At 42.0% G+C, this 25094-nt stretch overlaps 1 long non-coding RNA gene across 1 annotated transcript; it reads right to left on the bottom strand.

Annotated features, from left to right (window-relative positions):
- Positions 1 to 11464: 11464 nt before the first annotated feature.
- LOC122640800 lies at positions 11465 to 23817 on the bottom strand. The gene is made up of 4 exons (XR_006329753.1): positions 23807 to 23817; positions 15508 to 15513; positions 14077 to 14084; positions 11465 to 11634 (listed from the first exon to the last, which is right to left on the bottom strand). It is a non-coding gene; the product is annotated as an uncharacterized LOC122640800 (long non-coding RNA).
- Positions 23818 to 25094: the final 1277 nt, after the last annotated feature.

Raw genomic sequence — 25094 nt, 5'->3', positions numbered from 1 at the left:
TTCCATCCGCCAGTCCGTCCAGTGTAATCCCAGTGACTGGACCTGAACGGACGAAGGAACGGATTTAGTCTGTTGCCTCCGCCCGTGGGTTTGTTCCCTCTCGGGTATGTCTCAAGGATCGAATGGATGCAATGGCGGATTAAGATGGTGCATCCATCCGTGGATCTGCTTGCTCTCGGGTGTGTCTTAGAAATTGAACAGATGCAGGAACGAATCTAAGAAAGAAGTTCCTTCCGTGGATCCGCTCCTTGTGTTTTGACCTGTTGGCCTGAACGGAGTCAGGGATGGACTTACCCTGTTGCTTTTGTCCGTGAGTCCGCTCGTGCTGTCTTGGTTGAAATTTGATTTTAACCTAGGGGGCGTAACATGGGACCCTTTTATACATCTTTTGATGATTGCTTTTGTATTTTAGGTTACCCAACTTGATGGATAGCTGGTGTACCAGTGAGATTTATGTCAACCATGCCAGGTGACACCCGAGTTCAGTGAGTGGGTTTTGGGTGACTTTGTTGGGTTTGAATATATATATTAAGCAATCTTGATCATGCTACTATATAAAATATCAGCATTGTGCGCATTGCATTATTTATGTCAAATGTGAACTATTACGAATGTGATATTATTCTCACCAATGTATCAGGTGACGATGCCGGGTGTGCCGGTATCGGAATCCCAATTTTAATTATGAAATTTATTATCTGTCATCCTAATTTATATGCACCGTGCTGTGCTGGTACCCGGGTACTCGATGGAATAGGACGTTGATGCACCCAAAATACCTCTCGGGATGATAGGACTTGCATGTAGTATATTTGTGGCTAGGATGGTTGCTCCCTTATACTACGACCCTTGCCAACAGGGGTTTATGTGTTGGATAGTCTGAGTACCTGTTGCTTATGGAGGTGGGAGAGGCCAGGTCAGGGGTAGTGATGCCTATCGAGGTCTGTCACTTGGTCGTCTGATGGCTTCTACCAGTATAAACTCCCGTGTGATAATTAAGGTTTCCCTGGGGCAGTAAGTTAAGTGACCCTCAATGTCTCCCGAGTTATCATAGTAGCATACACTTGACTTATAGAATTATGTGTTAGGTGGAAAATGAATCTAACATTAGTGTGCATCATATTGTTTGAAATTGTGTGTTTGTGTGTATGTGCATTCTCCTTTGCTCCACCACTAGCTAGTGTAGTTAACCCCGTTGCGCAACCCCCTTTTTAGTTGATATGCAGATAATCTCTTGATGAGCACCGTTGGATGCAAATTAAGTGGAGCCGGTGGCTGTGACTTGGATATCGATATGTACCCAAGAATGGTTCCCTAGTGGCGTAATTTATTATTTAATTTCTGTATTCATCCACAATCATGTATAAACTTTATGTTTAATTATAAGCAGAGAAGTGAATGGTTACAAACATTGAATTGTACTGTGTTATCATTAGAGAACCGATGCTCTATAATTCACATGATTTAATTTAATTTCGCTTCCGCTAACTCTGTAATTGGAACGATTTATTCCATCTGGGTACATTCCTTGCTATTATCATGACTTGATGACAGGGTGGACTATGGCTCAAGACACTATATCTGTGATCCTGGTAGGTATTGGGATGACACATGTTGTCCCAATCACCCCCTTTATTGTATAAAATTTTTCATCGGGTTGGGGGCATGACAGAGTGATATCAGTGCAATGATGCTCTGCATCAACCACAGTTTGGCGTAACCTCTTGATTTACTCTCTACAAATTAGGTTCTAAATTAAAAATCTCAAGAGCATAAATCAGTGTGTGCAGACATAGGAGAAAACTGATTGTGGTGAAATGAGAACCTAGAAGATAATAGGTGAACATAGAACTTAGGACTTGAAACATAGGCTGCTAAGTGATATCCATGTTGATGTTTTGTTGGATTATGAGTAGGAAATAGATGGGCAATTATATAAGATGGTTCATAATAAACAATGAAATCAAATGTAACCAATCCACAATTATCAACAATAATCCAAACAAGAGGAATATATATATATATATATATATATATAAAACCAAGTTTAACCTCCAACTTGTTCCAAATTCCTACTTGGGAGTGATTGTGATTCTCCCAACACAAAATACATGATTTCATCTATCCCAACTCAAAACATACGATTCTATCCATCCCAGATCAAAATATACATTTCCACCATCAAAAGTTCCCAAATGAACTAATAAGAAAAAAAAAAAAAAAAAAAAAAGAAGAGAAAAGAGGAAAGTAAGAAAACTAAGAAAAAGTTCCAATAACATCCATCAAAAGACAAGAAAGAGAAGTCTGATCAAAGTAATTTCAAATTTTCTGGAAGGGAGAGAAAGGTGGGCTAATCCTCTACGCCATCGCCGCCACCACGACCAAGAAAGGTGTTGATGTCACTTATTCCTCTCTCTACGCTCTCGAGACGTCAACCCTGAGCGGAGAACTGCTTCTTGACATCATCGAAGATCTCCGACATCGTCAGGTTCAATCGTCTGATAGCCAGTAGAATGTCACTTCCACCTCCCTCTGGTGCACTAGAAGTCTCTGCCGCAAATGGTCTGGAGACCGTGAACTCGATGTCATTGTCATCATCATTGTCCTCATCATCAATATCTCTGGGTCCTCCACCCTCCCCATATCTAACCTGCTCCCTGGAACTATCATAATCACAGTACAATCCCATCCTCTATATGGCCTTGAACCCAAAAGGCCCCTCAGTGCTTGTTTCCTTGGGCTTATGGTCGAGATCAATCCCAAAATACAGAAAGACCCAGGTAAGCAGTCTACCATATGGTAAAGTATTCTTGCGGGTAGGGTTTAACACCGCACGAGCCATATGCTGGATGATCACATGTAGCAGATTGATATGCTGGCCAGTGTACAGGGAGTATGTTAGGAGGCTGAGTACTGTGTTCCTTGGAAGGAGCCAAATTGGTTTTGGCTATGAATGTAAGAACCCACTGTGAAGGAGGAAACCGGGAGAGATCTTCATTTTCATCATATTTGTTGTTGGTGAGTGTCTTGAACAATTTCTGATTGTCTGCTGGAGACAAACACTTGTTAGGATCACTACTTGGGGTATGATAGATCCTATCATCCTCTGCAGATACATATAGAAGAATCCCCAACTCCACCTCATTGAAAGCAATGGTGACCCCCTTCACAAAAGAAGTCAGCTTGAAGCCATCATCGTCCTCTCTTACTACCACCAGATTGGAGTAGAACTCTCTGACCAATGTGGGATAGTAGAAGTCCGGGTGAGTCAGCATGCTGCTCCATTTCAGCTTGTCAAATCTGGCACCCACCTTGTAGGCCAGAAGCTCTTCCACTACTATATCTCTCTCCACTAAAATTTTCCTATCTTGGAGGTGTTCCCAGAATATTCCCTCGATCTTTGCCGAGGTAAACCTCCCTACATTATAGGCTGTAAGAGCCGCTGGCACTATGGCTAGATCCCTCTTTCTTTTGGGAGCCATAGCTATTTTCCTACACACAAGACACCATCCAAAAGAAGATGACAAATGTAAGCCAAATGGAATGAATGCAATATGAATGGCAAATAAGATTATAGAAGCAACATGCTTATGTGATGTGGAAATTGTTAGATGAGAAGATTAATCAATGAGAAGATGAAACATGGATACCTTGGGGAGTTGCTTAAAGTGAAGGAAAAGAGACAAGATCAATACATATATAAAATCCATATGAGATCCCTAGGACATGAAGGGATGAGGTTGATATTAACAACATGTGCTTTTGGCTACTTTACATCCCAATCAATGCCAAACAAACAAGTGAGTGAATGAAAGACCCCCCCAACAAGAGGTAAGGAATTAATTATTTGAGGAAAAAGAGGATAAATTCCAAGGATTGTATTAACAACAACATGAATAAGGAAAAAATTCTTGAGGATATATCAATGGAATAAATTTCTATGAGATTTTAGGGCATATAAAGAGATAGACATACCTTTGAAGAGTTTTCCTATAGCATTGAGAGTTTAAGGATTTTATCCCAACAAAAACCTAGAAATAATCTAAGAAATTCAACTAGGCATGGCAAACATGACAAACAATCTCTAAAATTCTTATAAAGATTTTTAAATTCAATAAAATACATAATGTTCATACAAGAGACCACTAACTTAGTGCCATTGATCGATTAGGGTTTGATTCAAACCCAAAAACCCTAGACCCAATCGATTTTGGCATAGTCTTGGTGTACATGGCCATGAAAATGCAACCAAAATCAAAACACAATCACAAACTTGAGAGGTTTATCCTAAATCCAAGAAAAAAGGAAAGGAATATGAAGAGACACCATCACGAAGACCCTAGAAATGGGAAGGAAAAGAAAAGGAAAGGAGAAATGAGAAGAAAACCTTACCTTGGAAGTGGAGGAGATCGATTTTAGGCCTTGTATTTGCCAAAAACCACCAAGGGAGGGCAAGGATGCTTGGACGAAAGTTCCTTGTGGCAGTTTTTCTCCTATGGGTGTGTCCCTCTCTTTTAGAGCCAAAATGAGTTTTGAAACTCGTGGCTCTGTTTTATTAAAATTCTGGGAACGAACGCACGAACGGATCCATGTATCGTGATTCTGCTCGTGAATCCGTTCAACACAAAATTCTAAAATTTTGTTCTTAAAACTGCGCGAAACAACGAATGGATCCACTTTCATGAGTCCCTCTGAAGATCTGATCACCTCAGTATTTTTACACAATTTAGTCTTCTGAGAATGGATGAACGAATGGATTCATGTTCTACATCTGCCCGTTAGTCCGCTTTGCCAATCTTGTGGAGGAGCCACGAACGGACTCATAAATTGATTCTGCCCGTGAGTTCGTCCGATTTCTTTTAGGATTTTGAGCCCAAATTTTTAGACCTTTTGGCCACACCTATATGTGATGATTATGTGCCTATACCCTAGTTTTAACACCCATGTTGTTTGACCCATTCATGGAGATCACTCAAATCTAGTTTAATGCCTTAAAATTGAAAGGTTAGGGCCTGCACCAATTGGCTAAGCCGGTAAGAGATGATAGGAATTAGTGTATGTTGTGACTCCCCTCTTACGTGAAAGGAGGAGAGTTACCTTTGAGGATGAAAATCCTTAAACCCCATGAATTTAATGAATCAAAATTTATGGATAGGAAGCCTAGACCTATGCAGTGTAGAAACCCTTAATGAGATGTATAGAATCTGAACTCGAAGTTAGATAATAAGAAAGAGAATTAATAGGCTGGTTTTAAATGATTTAGTTTGGGTGGTCAATAGAAGCATTGTATGAGTAAAGGTCAATTGTAACACCTCACAGGTTAATGACAACTCTATGTAGAATTTTACTTGGCCATCCAAACCTCGTTTAGACTCATAGTTGGAGCCTTGGGTAGTATTTAGACTTTCCAAAAAGACCTAGTATACCGTACCTAAGAATTTCTTGTTCTTGTGAATTTATCGAGGTGACAGATACAACCTTAGGGATATGAAGGTAATTATTAAACTTATACTTATGTATATGTGTGAATTAAAAATAAAATAAAATAAATACACCCCTTAAACCCTAGTGTGTGGCTAGACTAATTTCTCTAGCACTACAAATGTGACCTTGCCTAGGCCTTACTATGTTGGTTAGTTTGAGTCCCGACCTTAGTCAAGTTAATCATGGGTTAATAGGTAATGAATTTAACAATGACCGGGTAGGTTAATTATTGGAACTTACTTAAAGGAATTGACTTAAACCGAAACTATTAGAAGATTGTTTGATTCTTGAAAGAGAACTAAGGTGGACTTTCCCCTGTGGGATGACGGAGTAGGGTTATAAGGTTTTGAAAGCTGAAATTGAAGGATGTAACAAGACCTTCTCCAACAACAGATATGAATAGGGTAATGGGTCACCAAATGCGTTCCCTCCATACTGGGAGTGAACAATAGGAGATTCCATCAATATTCTAGATCATTCTAAAGTTGGGTTAGGTAATGAGATAACCCGAAGTGAAAGTATTCAAATATGAACCCTAATGTTAGGGACTAGATAAGTTTAGCCCTATAACTTAAGGATGATAGAGTGTAATACCGACCTGATCTGGAAGACCTAAGGAACCTTCGTTCCTTATGACTTAATTTAGTATTTGAGGCCCTATTTCCCTTGGGATACTGTAATCATCAGCTCTTAACCCAATGGAGCCCAGGGTTACTGGGAACCACACCCCATGGTAATGTGACCCTAGAAGGAAAAGAAATTATAAAATCTTACTTATCGTGCCATGTAGGCACTGCCCCACCTTAATTAAACCCTTGACTTAGTCCATGTAGTGGGTGACTAAAGGTGTTGTTATTTAATAGTCCTCACTCGTTGAGACTTTGGACGCGTCAAATTTTGGGGACAAAATTTTAATAAGGTTGGGCGGATGTTACACCCACACGCCCGAAATATACCCAAATGCCCCGGGGGAAATTGAACCTTACCAAAGGGTAATGCCATGGTGGCTATGGTCAACACTTAGGACCTTGAACCTAGTATTTTATTATAAGTATCCCCTCGAAGCCATGGAAATATGGGTCAAAATCATGCAACTTTCCTCGAAGTGTGGGCCCTGACAGCAGCAACGGAGTCACGAACGGACTCACTTGATTGGTTCTGCTCGTGGATCCGCCCGTGCAGTTACTTGACCTTTTGATGTATTTTCTTGTGGGACCCACATCGCTGTGTCCCGAACATCATAATTAGACCCTTGAACTAGATGGACCCCCACCCTTACCATTAATTGGTTAATTGGGCCATGAAAGTGGACCCACAATAATCAACTTAAAATAAATAATGGATTTTATATCCTAGATTAAACCATACAAAGCCTAAGAACTAATGTACTTTATAGGACATAGGATGGACCCAAACATGTCCTAACAAACTAGACCTAATGGGTTATGACATGGGCCAAACAAGACCTAAGGCCTAATTAAACCCAAAATACTAACTTGTGTTTTAGGGGTACCTAAAAAATAAGACGTAAGGCCCCTATGGTCTTTAAAACAAGAGATAAGCCTCATATTCCCTTATCTCTCCCCCTCCCAAGCAAACCGTAGAGGAGAAGAGACAAGGAAGAAGAAGAAGTGGAAGTAGGAGAGGAATGAGAGGGGAAGGGAAGAAGATGGAAGCCATGCCAAGATGGCTGGCTGCCCCACATCTCCTCCTCTTGCTGTCTGGACAAGGCTTGAAGAGAAGAAGAAAAAGAAGAGATGGAAAGGAAAGGAGGAAGGAAAAGGAGGTGAATCTTCAAGGCTGGCTACGGCTGGAATTGGATCTCCTCTCACCGAGGTATGATCTAAACCCTTGGTACATCCATCTTTCCATTTCCATTTTGATAGATTCCTTGAGCTTGAGCTAACCTAGGGTTCCATTTGGGACTCAAGGTGAGGTTTAACCCTAAAGGGAGCTCAAATGGTGCTGACCAAACCATAGAAAAGGTTGCTATGAGCTGGATTGCAGCCATTGTTGCTGGACCCTTAGTTTTAAACCATGAAACCCTACCTTTGGACCTAATAGGACCAAATCCTTATGAGATCTTGGATCCATGAGGTAAGCCTAGGTTTTAGTGACCCTAGGGCGACCTAAGACACCCCCTCCATAACCCTAAGTGCAAGGTGGACTCCAGGCTTCAAGCTGGAAGGAAAGCCCTTTGAAATCTCAAAAAAGATTTTCGATCGACGCATGAACGGATTCACCAATTATGGTTCCGTCCACTAGTCCATCCAGTGCAATCCCAGTGACTAGACCTGAATGGACGAAGGAACGGATTTACTCTGTTGCCTCCGCCCATGGGTCTGTTTCCTCTCGGGTATGTCTCATAGATCGAATGGATGCAAGGGCGGATTAAGATGGCGCATCCGCCGCTCTCGGGTTTGTCTCAAAAATTGAATGGATGCAGGACCAGATCCAAGAAAGAAGTTCTGTCTATGGATCCGCTCCTTGGGTTTTGACCTGTTGGCCTGAACGGAGTCAGGGACGGACTCACCCTGTTGCTTTCGTCCGTGAGTCCGCTCGTGCTGTATTGGTTGAAACTTGATTTTAACCTTGGGGGCATAACATGGGACCCCTCTATACATCTTTTGATGATTGCTTTTATATTTTAAGCTATCCAACTCGATGGATGGCTGATGCACCGGTGAGATTCATGTCAACCACGCCAGGTGACACCTGAGTACGTTGAGTGGGTTTTGGGTGACTTTATTGGGTTTGAATATATAAATTAATCAATCTTGATCATGCCATTATATAAAATATTAGCATTGTGCGCACTGCATTATTTATCTCAAATGTGAACTGTTATGAATGTGATATTGTTCTCACCAATGTATTAGGTGACGGTGTCGGGTGTACCAGTTCTGGAACCCCAATTTTAATTATGAAATTTATTATCTGTCATCCTGATCTATATGCGTCATGCCGTGCTGGTACCCAGCTGCTAGATGGAATGGGATGTTGATGCACCCAGAATACCTTTTGGGACGATAGGACTTGCATGTAGTATATCTTTGGCTAGGATGCTTGCTCCCTTATGCTACGACCCTTGCCAACAGAGGTTTATATGTTGGATAGTCTGAGCATCTGTTACTTATGGAGGTGGGAGAGGCCAGGTTAGGGATAATGATGGCTATCGAGGTCTGCCACTGGGTCGTCTGATGGCTTATACCAGCGTAGGCTTCCTTGTGATAATTGAGGTTTCCTTGGGACGATAAGTTAAGTGACCCTCAGTGTCTCATAAGTTATTATAGTAGCATACACTTGACTTATAGATTTGTGTGTTAGGTGAAAAATGAATTTGACATTAGCATGCATCATATTGGTTGAAGTTGCGTGTTTGTGTGTATGTGCATTCCCCTTTGCTCCCTCACTAGCTAGTGTAGCTAACCCCGTTGCACAACCTCCTTTTAATTGATATGCAGGTATTCTCTTGATGAGCACCATTGGATGCGAATCAAGTGGAGCTGGTGGCTGTGACTTGGATGTCGATATACACCCAAGAATGATACCCAAGTGGCGTGAGTTATTATTTAATTTCTGTATTCACCCACAATCATGTATAAACTTTATGTTTAATTATAAGGAGAGAAATGAATGGTTACAAACATTGAATTGTACTATGTGTTATCATTAAAGAACCGATGCTCTATAATTCATATAATTTAATTTAATTTTGCTTATGCTAACTCTATAATTGGAACAGTTTATTCCATCTGGGTACGTTCCTTGTTGTTATCATGACTTGATGACAGGGTGGACTGTGGCTCGGGATACTGTACCTGTGATCCTAGTAGGTATTGGGATGACACGTGTTGTCCCAGTCACCCCCTTTATTGTATAATATCTTTCATTGGGTTGGGGGCGTGACATGATCCTTGACCCTCCGTGAGTCATTCTGAGTCTAGTTGAAAACTCTAAACTTAGCGCTTTGTGGGAGGCAACCAACTATTTTTTCTTTAGTTCTTTTGTTTTTTTTTTTTTGTGCTTGTTTGTTTTTGTTTTTTTAGGTAGCTGCTACTGATTGCTGGATGCACTTTTCTGCCATATATTTCTGATTTTCGATACTCTCCTTCCCTGATCTCTATTTTTATTCTTCTGCATGCATTGAGGACATTGCATACTTTAAGTGTGTGGGGGGGGTGTCAGACTAATTGGCAGATTTTTATTTTTTGGCTTTTGGTAAGTTTTACATGTTTCTCTGTTACGTTGATGCGAAACGCAGGAGATAGAGACTTGGGAACCCTAATATGAAATAATGAAAACCCTGTTGAGAGGACAGTAGCTAGTATGTGTCCTAAGGTGGGTTTTGACTCAGATAATAAGAGCCCCATCTTGTTTGAAGAGACGGACCGCCTGTCTGTCTTGTGTTTCTTTGAGCTTTTGGTTAGGAGCTGAAACCAAGTTTAGTTTTAACGTTACATAAAAATAAAAAAAAAGAGAGAAAAAGAAAAAAGAAATAAATAAAAGTAAGAGTTGAAGTCCTTGGAGCTCGACAGGGCACTCCGCCTCAGGAAGCGAGGTGACTTGATCAACACTCCTTGGAGTGAAACCTCTGAAAAAGAACTCTAGCATCACTATCCTTGTGGATATATGTAAGAAACAAAGCTACCAAGTAGCTCATGTGTCTTATGTAGTAACCCTGCATGGCATTTAAGGAACAATAATGGAGTACAAATGGAGTTCATTGTGAAAAAAATAAAAAAAAAATAAAAAAGAAAAGAAAGAAAGAAATGTCATTGCCTTGGTGTAATTGTATGGTCAAAAATGTTCCGAAGCCTAAAGTCCTTGGTGCCCTTGACGTCATGAGTGGTTTTACCTTAAGTAAGGTGGTGTTTGGAAGATATGGGGACATTCCCTAATTAGGATGTGTACTTGTTGCTAGAATTAATATTGGGTACTAAGAGTTTAAGTGTGGGGGTACCTTTGCCTTCTTGATCTTAAGTAGACATCTTAGTTTCGGGTTTGGTATGTGCTTCTTACCCATTGTCAAAATTGAAACTTGCTATCATGAATTTTGTGTGTATATTTCCTGCAAACACTCACAAGACAAAACTCATCCACTAGGGGTAACCCAGGGGTTTAAAGGCTTGTTGCACATGCTAAGTGCAACCAAGATTTCTACGAAAGTGAGTTAGGTTTATTTTGTTTTCTTTATTTTCTTTTTGCTCGAGGACTAGCAAAATCTAAGTGTGGGGGTAAGGGTGTCAATAATGCCCGGCTGGCCCGAACCCGCCCGAACCCGCCCTGAGCCCGGCCCGGACCTGACCCTGATTTCCCAACCCGAAGGGCGGGTTAGGGTTGATTTTTTGGCTGACCCTGGCAGGGTCGGGTCGGGTCAGGGTTAAGGCCCCGGTCTTAGCCCGGCCTGGCCCGGACCCGACCGTGATTTAATTATAAACATTTATATATAAGAAAATACCAAAATGCCCACAAAATACCCTAATCCCATATTCCCTATTTCCCTTTTCATTTTCACTTTTCACCCTTCATTCCTCATCCACGAGAAAGTGAGAAACTGAGAAAGCTGCCGCTCAACTAGCCTTCTTCTTCCTCGATTCCTCCTTCGCAGATTTGCATCAAGGTAGTTTAGGGAGTACTCACTCAGTAGTTGAACTTTGCATCACTCAGAAAATTTTTGATTCTCATAAGCATCTTTATTTTGTGTTGTTTTGTTTTATGTAGGCTGAGAAAATCACAAAACTTGCAGAAACTGAATCGCCTAATCCGAAACTCATACTTCTTCAAGCTCCGAACCTCGACTAGCCTTCTTCTTCACTCACAGAGGTACGTTCGTTCCCTCCCCTTCTCTATCTCAGTTCATCCTTCTGTGCAATAATTAAACAACTGCAGAAGAAGGGTTCATAAGCTACTGTAATTAAAATTTAGGGCTTTCTCTCTTTCTCTCTCTCTCGCTCACCCCACACAGACACAGAGAAAGTTGAAAAAAAAAAAATTAATACAGAGAAGGGGAATTGAAGTGTGAAATGGGGCTAGACCTTGAAATCCTTTTAGGGCTCTGCCGACCTTCCAAGCACAAGCCTCACAATACATATCAACTTTGAGAACGATCTCCTGAGGCTCTTCAGCTTTCTTCTCCTCTTCTTTCTTCTTCTTCTCTTCTATGCCTCTTACCTCTTTCTTCTCCTCTTCTTTTTTTCCTTCTTCTTTGTTCTCCTGCCATAATGTTAGAGTCAAAAATACCTTCTAGATCAGCCCTTCAATTCTCTAATTACCAACTACATTCAAAACCCAAACAAAAATTATATTCCAGATATCAATAGTGACAAGAAATTTCTGCTCAGAAACTAGTGTAATATACTTACTTCACCCATATGTACCCAAATAGGGAGCAGCAAACTGTGCTTAAGACTCTCTGCTACCAAATAATTTCTTTGGTGCAAACTGCAAAAGTTGCAGAGCACTACTTAGAAATGCAAAAACCAAAAAAACCCTTCTTAGATGGGTTGGATTAATCAGGGCCTGCCCGACCCTATCAGGGTCGGGTCGGGCCGGGCCGGGTCAGAGAAAACCCTGGCAGGGTCGGGTCAAGGTTGAGGGTTTCTTGACCCTACCAGGGTTGGGTCAGGGTTAGGGTTTAGGTTAAGACCTCTAGGGTCAGGGTCAGGGTTTAGGCAGGCCCGGCCCAACCCGACCCATTGACACCCATATGTGGGGGTATTTGATAAGCACATTTATGTGTGAAAATATCCCATGTAATTCTGCATTTTAATCTGCTTAGAATGGAGGTATTCGGGTACTTTTTTGTATTTTCAAGGTATAGGGGTATTTTTGGCATATTAGAAATATTGGATGACAAGTGCACTTCTAAAGCCTAAATTGAGAAAACCAAGTTGGAGGAGCTCAATGCTACACAAGCCTGACCTAATGAAGACCTCTTGTATTTTCGAGTTCAAGGGGTGGTCCCCACCTAGTTCCACCGAATTTGGTCTCAGGGGTAAAAATGTAAAAAGGGTGTTACAGGATCATGCGCATACAAGATGCTGAATGGAAGGACTTGATGCAATCTAGGCACTTGTCTACCCATGGATCGACTCACATGTGATCAAGGGCGAGATGGGAAGAAGTTTCACCAGACCCAAGGGCATAACTATAATTTCAAAAAATTGGAAAATTTGTAGAAGATATCCGATATTGGGCTCATATCATCTGGAATATTAATTGGAGCAACTTTAATTCTCGGATTGGGTCCATCCAGGCTCAGGATGGAGAGATATTTTCAAAAAGATGGTTTTGAACAAATTAGATTTTAGGTTAAATTATCCCCCCTTCCCAATTATTTATATTTATTTATTTATCTTATCCTACTTGTTGTAGAAATATAATAGATTTGGGTTAGAATGAGGAGGACGAGAAAGAAGAGATAGAACGAAGATGAAAGAAGAGTGGTTGTAGAGATTGGTCCAGATTAAACTAAGTTATTTCTCACCCTCTTCTTCAACTATGGCTAATTTTCCGCCGCTAATAGTTTCTTGAGGTTTGAATCTCATAAATACGAGTTAGAGATATTAGGAAATAATCTATCCATTTCATGTCAAAGTAGATCAATTATAAAAACATTGGGTCCTTTAGAAAGTGCCTTTTTAGAAAGATTACCCTTGTCTCTGTTTATGTCTCGGATTGGAACAAATTACTATAATTCGTCCCCGCCTATTGATCAGTCGACATTTTTCATAAATTTTACAAACAGAAGCCCTTATTTTCATATTTGTCATTCCTTACTTGAATTCCGAATCTACCGGCAATTGACGTCAAAACTAAAGAAAAAAAGGGTTTTGCATCCACCCTAAAAGAGAAAAAGCGCGTCCAGTCATAGAAGGAGACTACAAGGAACACGGGAGGTACTTTAGCAATAAGGATGGTAGCCAACTAGGAAGCACAAGCCGGTGCGCGCTTATCCAATTTCCCAGAGCTTGGTGGGGCAAGATCAGAGGCTCGTTTAGACCTGGGGAAAAGCAGACTGATGAGTCCGTCCATTTGGGATGTTGGCACACCAACCGGATCAAAAGCCCAATTGATTCGAGTCGGTCAGGCCAGTAAAAGAAGACTAACCACAGTTCTCTCTCCCTCTCTTTCCTTTATTTTTTTCTTCTCTTTCTTCTCTCTCCCCTTTTTCCAATATCCTTCCTATTTTCTGTCCCTTTTTTCCCAAATCTCTCATCCCTTCTACGGTTTCCATCTCTCCTACTTCTTTTAATTCTCTTTTCTCTCTCCTATTTCTTCTCTTATTCCTAAAATCTCTCTTTCCTCTCTCATCCCACTACAGTTTCCCATCCTTCCTAAATCCCATCTCTTTTAAAGAAATCCCTCTCTCTTAAAGATAAATAAAAAAGGGAAACATAATCTGTCCTAAACTCTCTCCCCTCTTTCCTCTAATTCCCTCCATATACCACCCACGGCTTCCCCTTCTTTCCTAATTCCATTCCACTTTTGTCTCTCTTCTCTCTAATATCTCTCCAACTTTTAAATCTCACACAATCTCTCCCTTCCATCCACGATTTATATAAAAACCCCTTCCATCTTCCACCATACTTCTTCTTCTCAATCCCTTTCTTCTTCTTCATGTTTTATCTTTGGAGCCCAAGTGGAGAGCAGCCCTTCCATCTCCATTTCAATAGCTTTGTCTTCAACGCATTGCAGCCCCATCACGAGCCAACAATTTCATCTGCATAGAAGATCACCATTGCTGCCCCCTATCTCTTAGCACTATGATCGGCTAAGTTCTTTCTATCTTTAGGTGTAGATGAACTAATGGTGTTTGCTATTTAAAATTCTGGTTTGTATTCTTGATTGCTTGATGTTAAGACCCCATCCCTATTTGGATAATTTTAATAAATATATTTAGTTGGAAAATTCTGTTTCTGTGATTCATTATTTTTCATTCAAACAATGGTATTTTGTTCTTATGTGGTTGTACCGATGATGGATTATAGCTGAACAAACTAACCGTGCCAAGCCCTATAAGTGAAGGACGATAGTACTCGTCAAGATAGTCCATACCTAGGTGGAACCCTATATTCTGTGGTATCATTAGGCCTATGGTTATAATAAACCGAAGTATACAACCAAAGTGAATGACAGCCCATTGGGGATTCGAATCCTAAAGATAGTCTTCTCCCGTATTTGCATATCGTTGTTAGCTTCGATTCGTACTTTAAAATCAGATTTGTTGCACTTTAATTTTCATCACTTTCATCTAATCATTTTAGTAATTTAGCATTCCAGTTCCCGATAGATCGATCCCTTACTTGCTACTTGCTAGATTAATTTAGGATTTTATTTTTGACCGGTTAACAACACGATCACTGTCACATGTGATTTTCACTTCTGTTGAGTGGGGCCCAGTGTCTCGCAGCCTGAATCATTCCCCCGCACCTAAACGGACCCATGGGAATATTGTCCCAAAAATGTGACCATGGGGGACCCACTTATTAGCCATGTACATATAGAATGGACTTAGAATGTGTTTCCAGCCAAAATAACTTTAGTCAAACAGGCCCTAAGGCTAATGCCTATATATACAACCCCAAGCCTCTATTCCCATCCCTATTCATTTCGTGGAGAGGAAGAGAGAGAAAAGAGAGAGAAGAGAAGAGAAGAGAAGAAGAAGAGTTAGCTTGGGAGGAGGAGCTAGAACTCACCCCTTGTGCTTGGGCTGTCTAGGTAACTGTCCTCAACCCTCTAATTACCTCTGTTCTTCCTATACTAATTCCTAAGTTCTATGCATGACCAACTCCCAATTCTTGTGGTGCAACCATGATTTCTCATGTTTACTAGTGTAATGATCATGTATTGTTAGCTTAGGAACTAGGATCCTTACATGCATGTATGAATCTGCCATGTTTGACCTTCCATCTACCCTTTTCATGGTAATTACATGTTGTGACTAATATTTCCAGCCTTAGATGGTCGATTTCCATGTCTATGGCAAGCTTAGAACAAGATTCATGGTGTATGGTTTACCCTTCTCTAAATTCATGATGAATTCATGACCAAATGTGCATAACAGTTTTGATTTCAAGCTAATTGAACTCTCTTCCAATCTGATTCTGTTGAACCATGTATGTGCAACCATGAATGTTGGACATGCAAGCTATATATTCCAAAATCCCCATGCATGTTCAATAATCCCATTTAGACATGTTAGATATCATACATATAACCCACTTCTACTTCCTGATCATCCTTGAGAGCAATATATCAGTAGAACCAAGCCTTACAGTGTTATCTTGTAAATTTCTCGAGCTGTACAGGTACTGGTCGATTGCCACTAGTCCATTGGATAGGCTAGTACCAATCGACCACTACCAGAAACCATGACCAAATGCAACCCTAGTTAGCCCAGGGACTAGGACATCTTGTGTGGAGTCTTTTTGTGTGATCCATGTTGTGAGCCGTGCAATTCTAGCCCCGAGATTGCATTTGAGCAATAGGTTGATTGCCACTAGTCCATTGGATAGACTAGTCCAATAAACCAGTACAAACCTTGATTGAAAAACCTGACCATATGTAGACGCTGAATTTTGTCACCACCCCCAGCGATGATGACAACCGAATGTGGAAGACTGGCAATGCTCGCTAACCCCACTTTTCAGAATATCCCAGGCATTCTCCCCTATTCCTTGCAAAAAACACCACTTTCTGGCACCTTCGGTACGGCCCCATACAAAAAACCACGGCCCCGCATGGGGGCCCCGCATGAAAAGCCATGGCCTTACATGGCGGCCCCTCGCTAAAAGCCATAGCCCATCATGGCGGCCCCGCGCTAAAAGCCACGGCCTGGCATGGTGGTCCCCCGCTAAAAGTCCCCGCCCAGCACCAAAAGGCACGGCTCCATGCCAAAAGGAGCGGCCCTGCATGACGGCCCCATCCCAAAAGGCCCACCCCGCATAATGACCCCGAGCTGAAAGCCGTAGCCCCACACCATAATCCAGTACCATGGCCCCGCACAACAGCACCACCCATCACCTCGACATCGCACGACAGTGCCGCCTATGGCCGCAGCGCAGCACAGCAGCCCTGCACCGCAGCTCCAGATGGCAGCCTCGCATGATAACACATGCATGGCCACGACGCTGCACGGTAGTGCCACGCGTGGCTCGGCGCTGTACTGCAAAGCCGTTCGGCAGTGCCGCAACCTGTAGAAAAACTCCTCTGTGGTGCCACACGGTAGTGTTGCACCCCTCAAAAAATTATTTTTCTCCATTTATTCGCACCCCACAATGCTGCGAACTTCGCTGCGGCACCACTAGGCACCATTTTTGCCTATAAATAGCCCCCTCCACCCCTCATTTTCATAAGGTCCCAAGTTGAAGAGAGCGGTCACCCAAGAGCTCCATTTTCCATTTTTTTCCTTTTTTTCCTTTTTTGGGGTCCTTCCCCAACCCGATTTCAAGTTTTCGAGCCTTCAAGCCTCGTCCCCCTGTCCGAAGTCCAGGTCCCTAGAACCCGCCTTCCATCACCCATTTTTGTTCAAACCCCCAAGGTTTCCTATGGCCTAGCCACCCTGTCCGACATCCCAATGTCTAGCGTCTAAAGCTTTTCGATGCTATTATTCTATTTGAGGACCTAGTGCCCGACATTTCGACGCCGTTATTCTGCCTGATATCTGGGTGACGACCCTACCGATGCCATTATACTGCCCGACATCCAAGTAACTATCTCTCCAACGCCGTTATTCTGTCTGACATCCAGGTGAGTACCCTACAGACGCCGTTACTCTATCCAACATAGGTCATAGTGGGTCTTTTGCCTCCACCTGAGCAGGGGGATGCGATCCATCCCGTATAATTGCATTGGATTAAAACATACAGGTATTTACTTATTTCATTGGATTTTAATTTCGTAACAATGTAGACTTTTAAATTGTTTTCGTGTAGTATATAGTAGTTAATTTAAATTAGTTTAATTTTAAATTATGTGCGCATCATTACAGCCTTACATGTGGGAATAGGACATTTATAAAGGGAGAATATTCGTAAACCAACATCTAGTAGAAAGACCGATTTACCCGGGCAAGGTGGGTGCCTAACACCTTCCCACTCTCGTAACCTGACCGCTTACCTCGAATCTCTGACTAGACAAAAGGAAGTCCTATAGCCTTCATAGGGCTACACCAGTGGATCCTAGGCCCTAATCCTAGCTGGCGACTCTATTTCATTTAATTGCATGACCTCCATCCCCTGATAAATAAATCATAACCATTTGAGAAGACACACTCCTTCTCCTGCTCCAACCGAGGAGCAATAACCCCAAACCCCCAATCGAACTGCGGAAACACGGTTCTCCGGGAGGAAACGGATCCTCATAGTGGTGACTTCATTGGGGATTGATGGTCAAGCTTTCAACACTAAATGCTACCGTTGAACGCAAGAATATTCTCCCTCTGCATTGTTTGATTGATAACATGTTTGGCTAACCCCCTTTATGTACTAACTGCATCATGCATTATGTTCAAAGTGAAATCAAATGATAACGGTACTCCCTGTTGTGCCTCTATCCCCGAGGAGGTGTGGCACATCATACTAAGTACTATGAGATAGGATGATACGTGCTTCCGCCACCACTATCATGCACACACACACTTCATGGAAACACACAACCCCGTGGTTAGTCATTGGACCCATGGGTAGACATGGGTAATTCACAGCAAAGCCACACCTCTTGATATTTACTGTACAAGTTTAGAAAATCATCGACGAGGGTATTCACTAGTGTGTTGTGGGGTACTCCGCTACTCAAAAAGGGCACTAGCTTGATTACTCTGAGATTGTGTGACCTACTCTCCAGGTATATTAAAAGAACCACGTGCCGGCAATTCGCGACCATGAGCGATAGGTATACCAGTTCTGTAAAGGGTAGCCTTTTTCTGTCTTATTAGCCCACCTATTGCATGCATCATGTAGAAAATTAGATCATATATGATTAGGATACGCCACAAACTAATGTAGGAACCCTTCGGTGTGCCAAAAATGAGGTTTTCATTAGTATATCCTCCTTAATATAGTTTACCTGGTATGGGAAAGAGCTCAATTCATCCCTCGATTGTCCCTCGATAGTCCCTCGATAACAGCAACATAATTGTTCGAGGTGGTGTATAAAAAAAAAAGATGTAGCCTCAATAGTCCCTCGAAAAATGATGCACTACCCAGGATATTGTGCCAATGATGGAGCTTTGATTAGTTCAAAATGAAAGATATTCTATATTAATAATGGATAGATTGTCAAGAAATCCTTGATTAGGCCTCCCCTTAACGAATTGGAATTAACCTCTCGAAATCATCAAGCAACGAAGGATCTGTGGTAAGATTATATCGACCTTGGGGATCGTCTTGGAACTATCCTAGGTTCGGATATATACCTTGCCACCGACTACCCCGAGTAAGACGAAACTACGAGGTTAGAAATGGATCGTTACGCTACCCAACCACTGTTTGTATATCTGCTTTGTAAATTGAACCATAAATATGTATATATATATATATATATATATAAAAGAAAAGATAAAAAAAAAAATTAAAAAGATGAAAAACAAAAATTTGTTTGTCAATTAAGATTCTAAAATAATCTTTCACCTTTGCAAGGCATGATTCCAAGATGGAAGAACTCCTTGTTTCCCACTCGGGACCATTAGGCCGGCCGATTGACTCGGGCCGACCTCCGCTAGTCTCTATTCTCTTCGTCCAATAGAAGTCTTAGCCCATCAGTGAAGTCGCCCCCTCTGATGAGTACCATGGATCCACCAGAGGTTGGTTCTTCAGAAGGAGTTTGGAGTCAAGAAATGATCAACATGCGTAGAGAGGTGGCTGAGACGAAGCAGTTAGTTACATAGACGGTTCAAGGAATGCAAGGTCAGCCTTGAGGGGACAGAACACAAATCCCCGGAGAACCTAGGGTGACATCAATACCTCGAATACAGCCCAAAGTTATGGTAGAGGAGGAAGAGGTTGTGGTCATCAACACCCCACAGGATTCCCCTGAAACTGAAAGAAAAAAACAGATGTGGGAGAAAGTTAAAAAACTGGAGATTGCTGTGAAAGGGAAGACAATAGCGAAACCAGAAGATGATTTGATTTTCTTCCTAACTGGGAGAATACCTGAAGACTTCAAATGGAAACTTGACAAGTTTGACGGGACAGGGAACCCAAAAGCCTACCTAAAGATCTTCATTATTGTGGCCAAGTCATGGGAGCTTATGGAAATAAAATGGGTCAGGCCTTCCTTTACTCGTTAGCTGGATCAACTTTGAGGTGGCTTACTCAATTGGACCAAACTCAAACTCAAACCTGGTCGACGGTGGTGAAGGAGATCACCAAGCAGTATTCTTACAACCCTGAGGTAGACATCACTTGGTGTGAGTTGGAAACCCTAAGGCAAGGAGCTGACGAATGATTTTCTAATTTCATCATGAGGTTTCGTGAGAAGGCGTCTCAGATGTGGAAGCATCCAAATGAAGCTAAACAAGTGGAAATGATACTAGAGAATTTGCATGGAAAGTACCATGACTGCCTCTGCTGTCAGCATATCAAAACCTTTAGAGCACTCATAGCTATGGGAAGGCGAATTGAGGACAAGCTCTTTAAGGGAAAGCAAGCCCAGGCTTCAACTAAGGAGATCTCTGGATCTTATCCTAGTAAGAACAACTGAGTAGGAAGAGGGAAGGGTCCCGAAGTGAATGCAATCACCACTATTCTATACATTGAGAAGAAGATTTCACCGACGGCCATTGCCCCATTGGTTATCCAAGCAGAACAGTCAGCTTCTCCCAAATAGTTTACTTTTGGCAATATGACTCCCACCCGCCTTTTCTTCAAGCTCAAGAGGGAAGGAGTATGGGATGTCATACCACCTAGACATATAGATTTGGCCAACTGTCTCTGGGATACAAGCTAGAGTGGCATTGTTTCTATCACAATTAGAAAGGTCACCAAACTGACAAATGCATACATCTCGAGCATGCTATACAAGATCTAATTGACGCAGTGAAGATAGTGTGGAAAGTGGAAAAACAGCCCAATGTAACTACTAACCCTTTGCCAAATCATAGAGTGAACATGGTACAAGAGGATGTTCCTTGTAAGGACCCGACGGTCCTGATTCAACCCGTCAAGCAAGAACGGAGGCTGATGGATGCTCAAGTTTATAGGGCTATCTTAGCAACTCAAGCCAAGGAGAATGAGAAGAAAAGAAAAGAACTAGAGATGCTAAGGCAGAAGCCAAATGAAGGATTCTCCAACTTTGTCAAAAGGTTCCATGAAGAAGTTGAACAAGTACAACCCTACCTATTGGAAGAAGAGCAAGTGGGATTAATCCTAGAGAATCTGCATGGAGTATATCACAAATATCTTTACTCTCAGCTGCGCGAGATACTGGAAGCATTCACCACCCTGAAGGGGTTACATGACGAAGGTGAACTCAACTCCCCAAGAACGTCCTTAGGATCTGTGAATGCTTTGGAAGAAGGGACAATGGGTTTGGACCCAACAACTCTGATTCAGCAGTAGGGGGCCCCCTTAAAGGAGTTAAAGAGAATTTAGAGGGATAAGGTGTGTCACATGTGGCAGATGGACTTCCTAGCTGAAGCAAGGACCAACATCAATAATTTCCAAAGAGACATGTACAAAGAAGAAATGATAGCAAGTCAACCGACACCATTTCGTGGTCGAAGCTGATACGCTTGTAAGAGGAGAGTAGAAAGGATGATGGTATGTGTCTATTGTTCAAGAACCAACTATAATGGAAAGTTCAAAGACGGTGAACGACGATGTGTGACCGAGGGAGGGGCCTGATCTCTGACCACCGAATGATGAAACTGGAATACCTAGAGAATGGGCTAGATTGCCTTGGACCTAATGTGCAATTGAAGAAGTTTGGGTTCACCGATTATGAGATCAACCACATGACATATGTGGAAAATTTAGAAGATGAAGAGGAACACACTGACTTAGCGATTCACATTCAACCCATTAGAGGAGGTCCACCTAATGAAGACATGGAAATTATTGAGAGGTCACGCCAAGTTTGATTCAAGCCATATCTGCACTAGCCATTGGTGAGACTCTCTCTGGAGACACTTTCCTTATCCAGATGGGAGGAATACCAATGATAGTGAAGAAGAAGACTTTGGGCCACAACCTGAAGATGAGTTCTCCGTTGAAGCTAAGATCAACAACATTGGAGCAGACGACGATGGAATAGACCCAACTGATTTCATTCATTCTATCCCTCCCGGAGATAAGGGAAATAACAGCAATGGAGAAGAAAGGTCTCCTGAAAATCCAACAAGAGCATAGTTTGTCAAAGAAGAGGACTTTGACAGATGGGGCATGAGCATCTTCTACCAAGTGCAAGACATACTTGAGCTAATATCCACAACCCATGACATCATGTATAGAGTTACTTCTAGCTTCCCAAACATGGTGTGCGGTCATTTGGCGGACCATGTTGAAAAGATAGAGTTACCAACAGAAGAAGATGTACTTCAAAGAATGTTGTATGAGCTAAGAAACATGGCTTCACTGAATCTTGCCTTAACCAAGGATTTCTTTGGGAACCCACCTCAAGATCCTATGTTATATTCAGATGAATTCCCTTACGTGGAACCACCAAAGGTGTGGGAAAATTGGGTCAGTAACATCAATACTGGAGATCTGTATTTTAATCCAATAAAAGGAATTCACCCTGTTGATAGCAGTGGAGGAGAAGAAACTGACCCAGGCAACAAAACTCCCTAAGAACAGTCCGATGAAGAAGCATCCAGTGAAAGTCTAGACAATGAAGTAATGGATGAGGATACCGGTAGTGGACTACCGAGTGAAGCATCTGAAATAGAGGAAGAACCTGCTATCAACCAGTATGAGGAAGTCTATGGGCCAAGAGCATGGTCCTTCCGTTTAAAACAAGAGAAATTCTCAGAATGGTCGATAAAATTCATCAAATTCTCTTCAAAGTAGTGCCTTCAGACAAAAGATACCAAGAAGAACTGAACCGACAGCAACCAATGAAAGAAAAATGGCCATTGCCTCAAGTCATGAAGGAATTGGAAGATGCAGTCACCCTCATGTTCGCTCTGGCAAGCAATTTGTGTGGAAGTCCTCCAGCGTCTCAAGACCGTGGAAGTGAAGAATATCACGAATGGGCACAAGCACATGATAGGTTCTATCTCTACAACATCAACACAGATGATCAAATAAGAGATCCCACAAAGAATATTCATCCAGTAATCTCCAGCGATGAAGAAACATCCGAAGATGAACATTTTGAATCTTTAGCTGAAGCCATGAGGTTCCAAAAGTTAGCTAGTGAGATCTTTGAAATGATCCAGCAGATGATGCCAGTAGGCCCAAGAAAACCAGAGTATGACCAACTTGTCAGGCATCTCTATGGGAAGCAAGAAGCCTTTTCTAAGATTCTTCGAAAGGACCAAAAGACGATCGCTGCCTTGAAGGCAGGGAGCGAAGTCATTTACCCAAGAAGGAAGAGCCCAATGGTAGGAACCCTTGTGATCACTGAAAGTGAGCTAGAAGATGATTAGCTGTGCCTAGTAGAGCTCATTATCAAGGGAAAAGAATTTGACCTATCAAAGAACCGGAGTGGAAAGCGCTTCAAAGACAAACGTCTGATTGTAGAGAAACCTTGCACACCTGCCTTACCTCAAAGCAAGTATGAGCCAGAAAATCAAGTGTTGAATCAACTGAAGAAGATGCAAGCTAACATCTCCATCTGGGGGTTGTTGATGGCTTCTCCACCACATCGGGAAGCAGTCTGAATGCACTTAAAAAAGCTCAGGTGCAGACAGAAATGGGTCCAGAGGAACTTTCAAACATCATAGGGGCTACCTATGCTACACATTCTCTCTCATTCTTCGATGATGACCTGCCACTTAGAGGAAAGAATCATAATTGGGCATTGCACATTACAATAGAATGCAATGGGATCGGGTTCCCCAAGTCTTGATAGATAACGGATCCATTCTCAGTGTCATACCTCTCAAGGCTGCAAACTGCATAGGGGTAGACCTCACTTGTATGAAGCCCTCCATTCAGAAGATCCAAGCATATGACAACACAAGGAGGAAAGTTTTGGGAGTTTTGACCACTGATATCCGAGTCAGACCTACCCAGTTCACAGTGGAGTCTCAAGTGATTGACATTCAAGCATCATTCAACATACTATTGGGATGACTTTGGTTGCATTTTGTTGGGGCAATGGCCTCAAGCCTACATTAGAAAATAAAGTTTATCCATGAAGGGAAGATGATCACTATCTTCAGTGACCCAGAAGTAGTCCACACCTTGGCAAGCATAGAGGTAGGAGTAGAGACTTCAGAAGACACCCAGCTAGGTGGGTTTGAGATTGGGACAATCGATGTAATGACCTCAGAAGTAAGGAATAATCCCATTCGAATATTCGTCCACATAGAGTAAGACAACTTTGAAGATGATGAACAACATGGACTATTTCCCAGGGCTTGGACTAGGACAGAATCAGCAAGGGATCCTAGAATTCCCTGAGTTTCCAACTTACAGCAACTGTCACGGACTAGGATATGAAGCATCAAGAAAGAAAGACAAACTCAAAAATGGTCAGGAATGTAAGATGGCGAGCACTGCCATGGGACTATCTCCACACTTCAAGACTCTGAACGGGTATTTTGTCAAGGAAGGGGAGAACTTCCCATACTGTGGAAATGTGGAACCTTGGTTTGATCACAACAAAGGAAGCCTCTAGTTGGGATTTGAAGTCTTCTTTCAAGACAGCATCGACTGGGTGATGCTAGAAGTGGAACAACCAAAATTGAAAGCTGCCCGAGAAGAATTGAACATCGCAGGATTGTTCAAGATAGCCATGATTTCTGTAGGGGACGAAGAAGGGCCAAAACCTCATCTTTTTATTCATCCTCTCCAAGAACCAATTATAAACTAGATCAGTATCTCTAAAAGGTTTCAGGGAATAGAATCTTAGGGAGTAGTCAGCTTCGAACTAGTCTCATCTGTTGTAATCAAGGAAGGTAGTACCTTCCAGTTTGTCAAGTTTGCTTATACTCCTCTTTCCATCATGAACGAAATCAACCATTCTGAGTACGTTTCTTTCTCTTCTTTCGATTCATCTTCTGATGATGAGGATATCCTTGAACATCATCACTTAATAAAATAGTTAAAATAAAGAAAAGCTCAGCTTGTCCGAGAGGACGCATGTCTCATAAATCAGGAAACAGATCAGTGTCCCCAAATGGTGAAGATTGGTTCCTCACTCGACAAGGAGGAAGTTGGTCAGATAACAAACCTGTTGAAAGAATTCCAAGAAGTGTTTGCATGGTCTTACAATGATAAGCCACACATCAATCTAAAGATAGTACAACATCAACTGCCCATTTATCTAGACGCTCGACCTATCAAACAGAAGCCTAAAAGGATGCGGCCTGAATGAAGTGAAAAGATCAGGGAGGAGGTCATCAAGCAGTGTAATGTAGGATTTCTCCAAGTGGCACAGTACCCTCAATGGTGGTCCAATATTATCCCAGTCCCCAAGAAAGATGGGAAAGTACGGAT

The sequence above is a fragment of the Telopea speciosissima genome, chromosome 9 (assembly GCF_018873765.1).
Source record: "Telopea speciosissima isolate NSW1024214 ecotype Mountain lineage chromosome 9, Tspe_v1, whole genome shotgun sequence".
NCBI classification, from domain to species: domain Eukaryota; kingdom Viridiplantae; phylum Streptophyta; class Magnoliopsida; order Proteales; family Proteaceae; genus Telopea; species Telopea speciosissima.
Note: the sequence above shows the minus strand (reverse complement) of the source record. Positions and strands in the feature narration are given on the sequence as shown.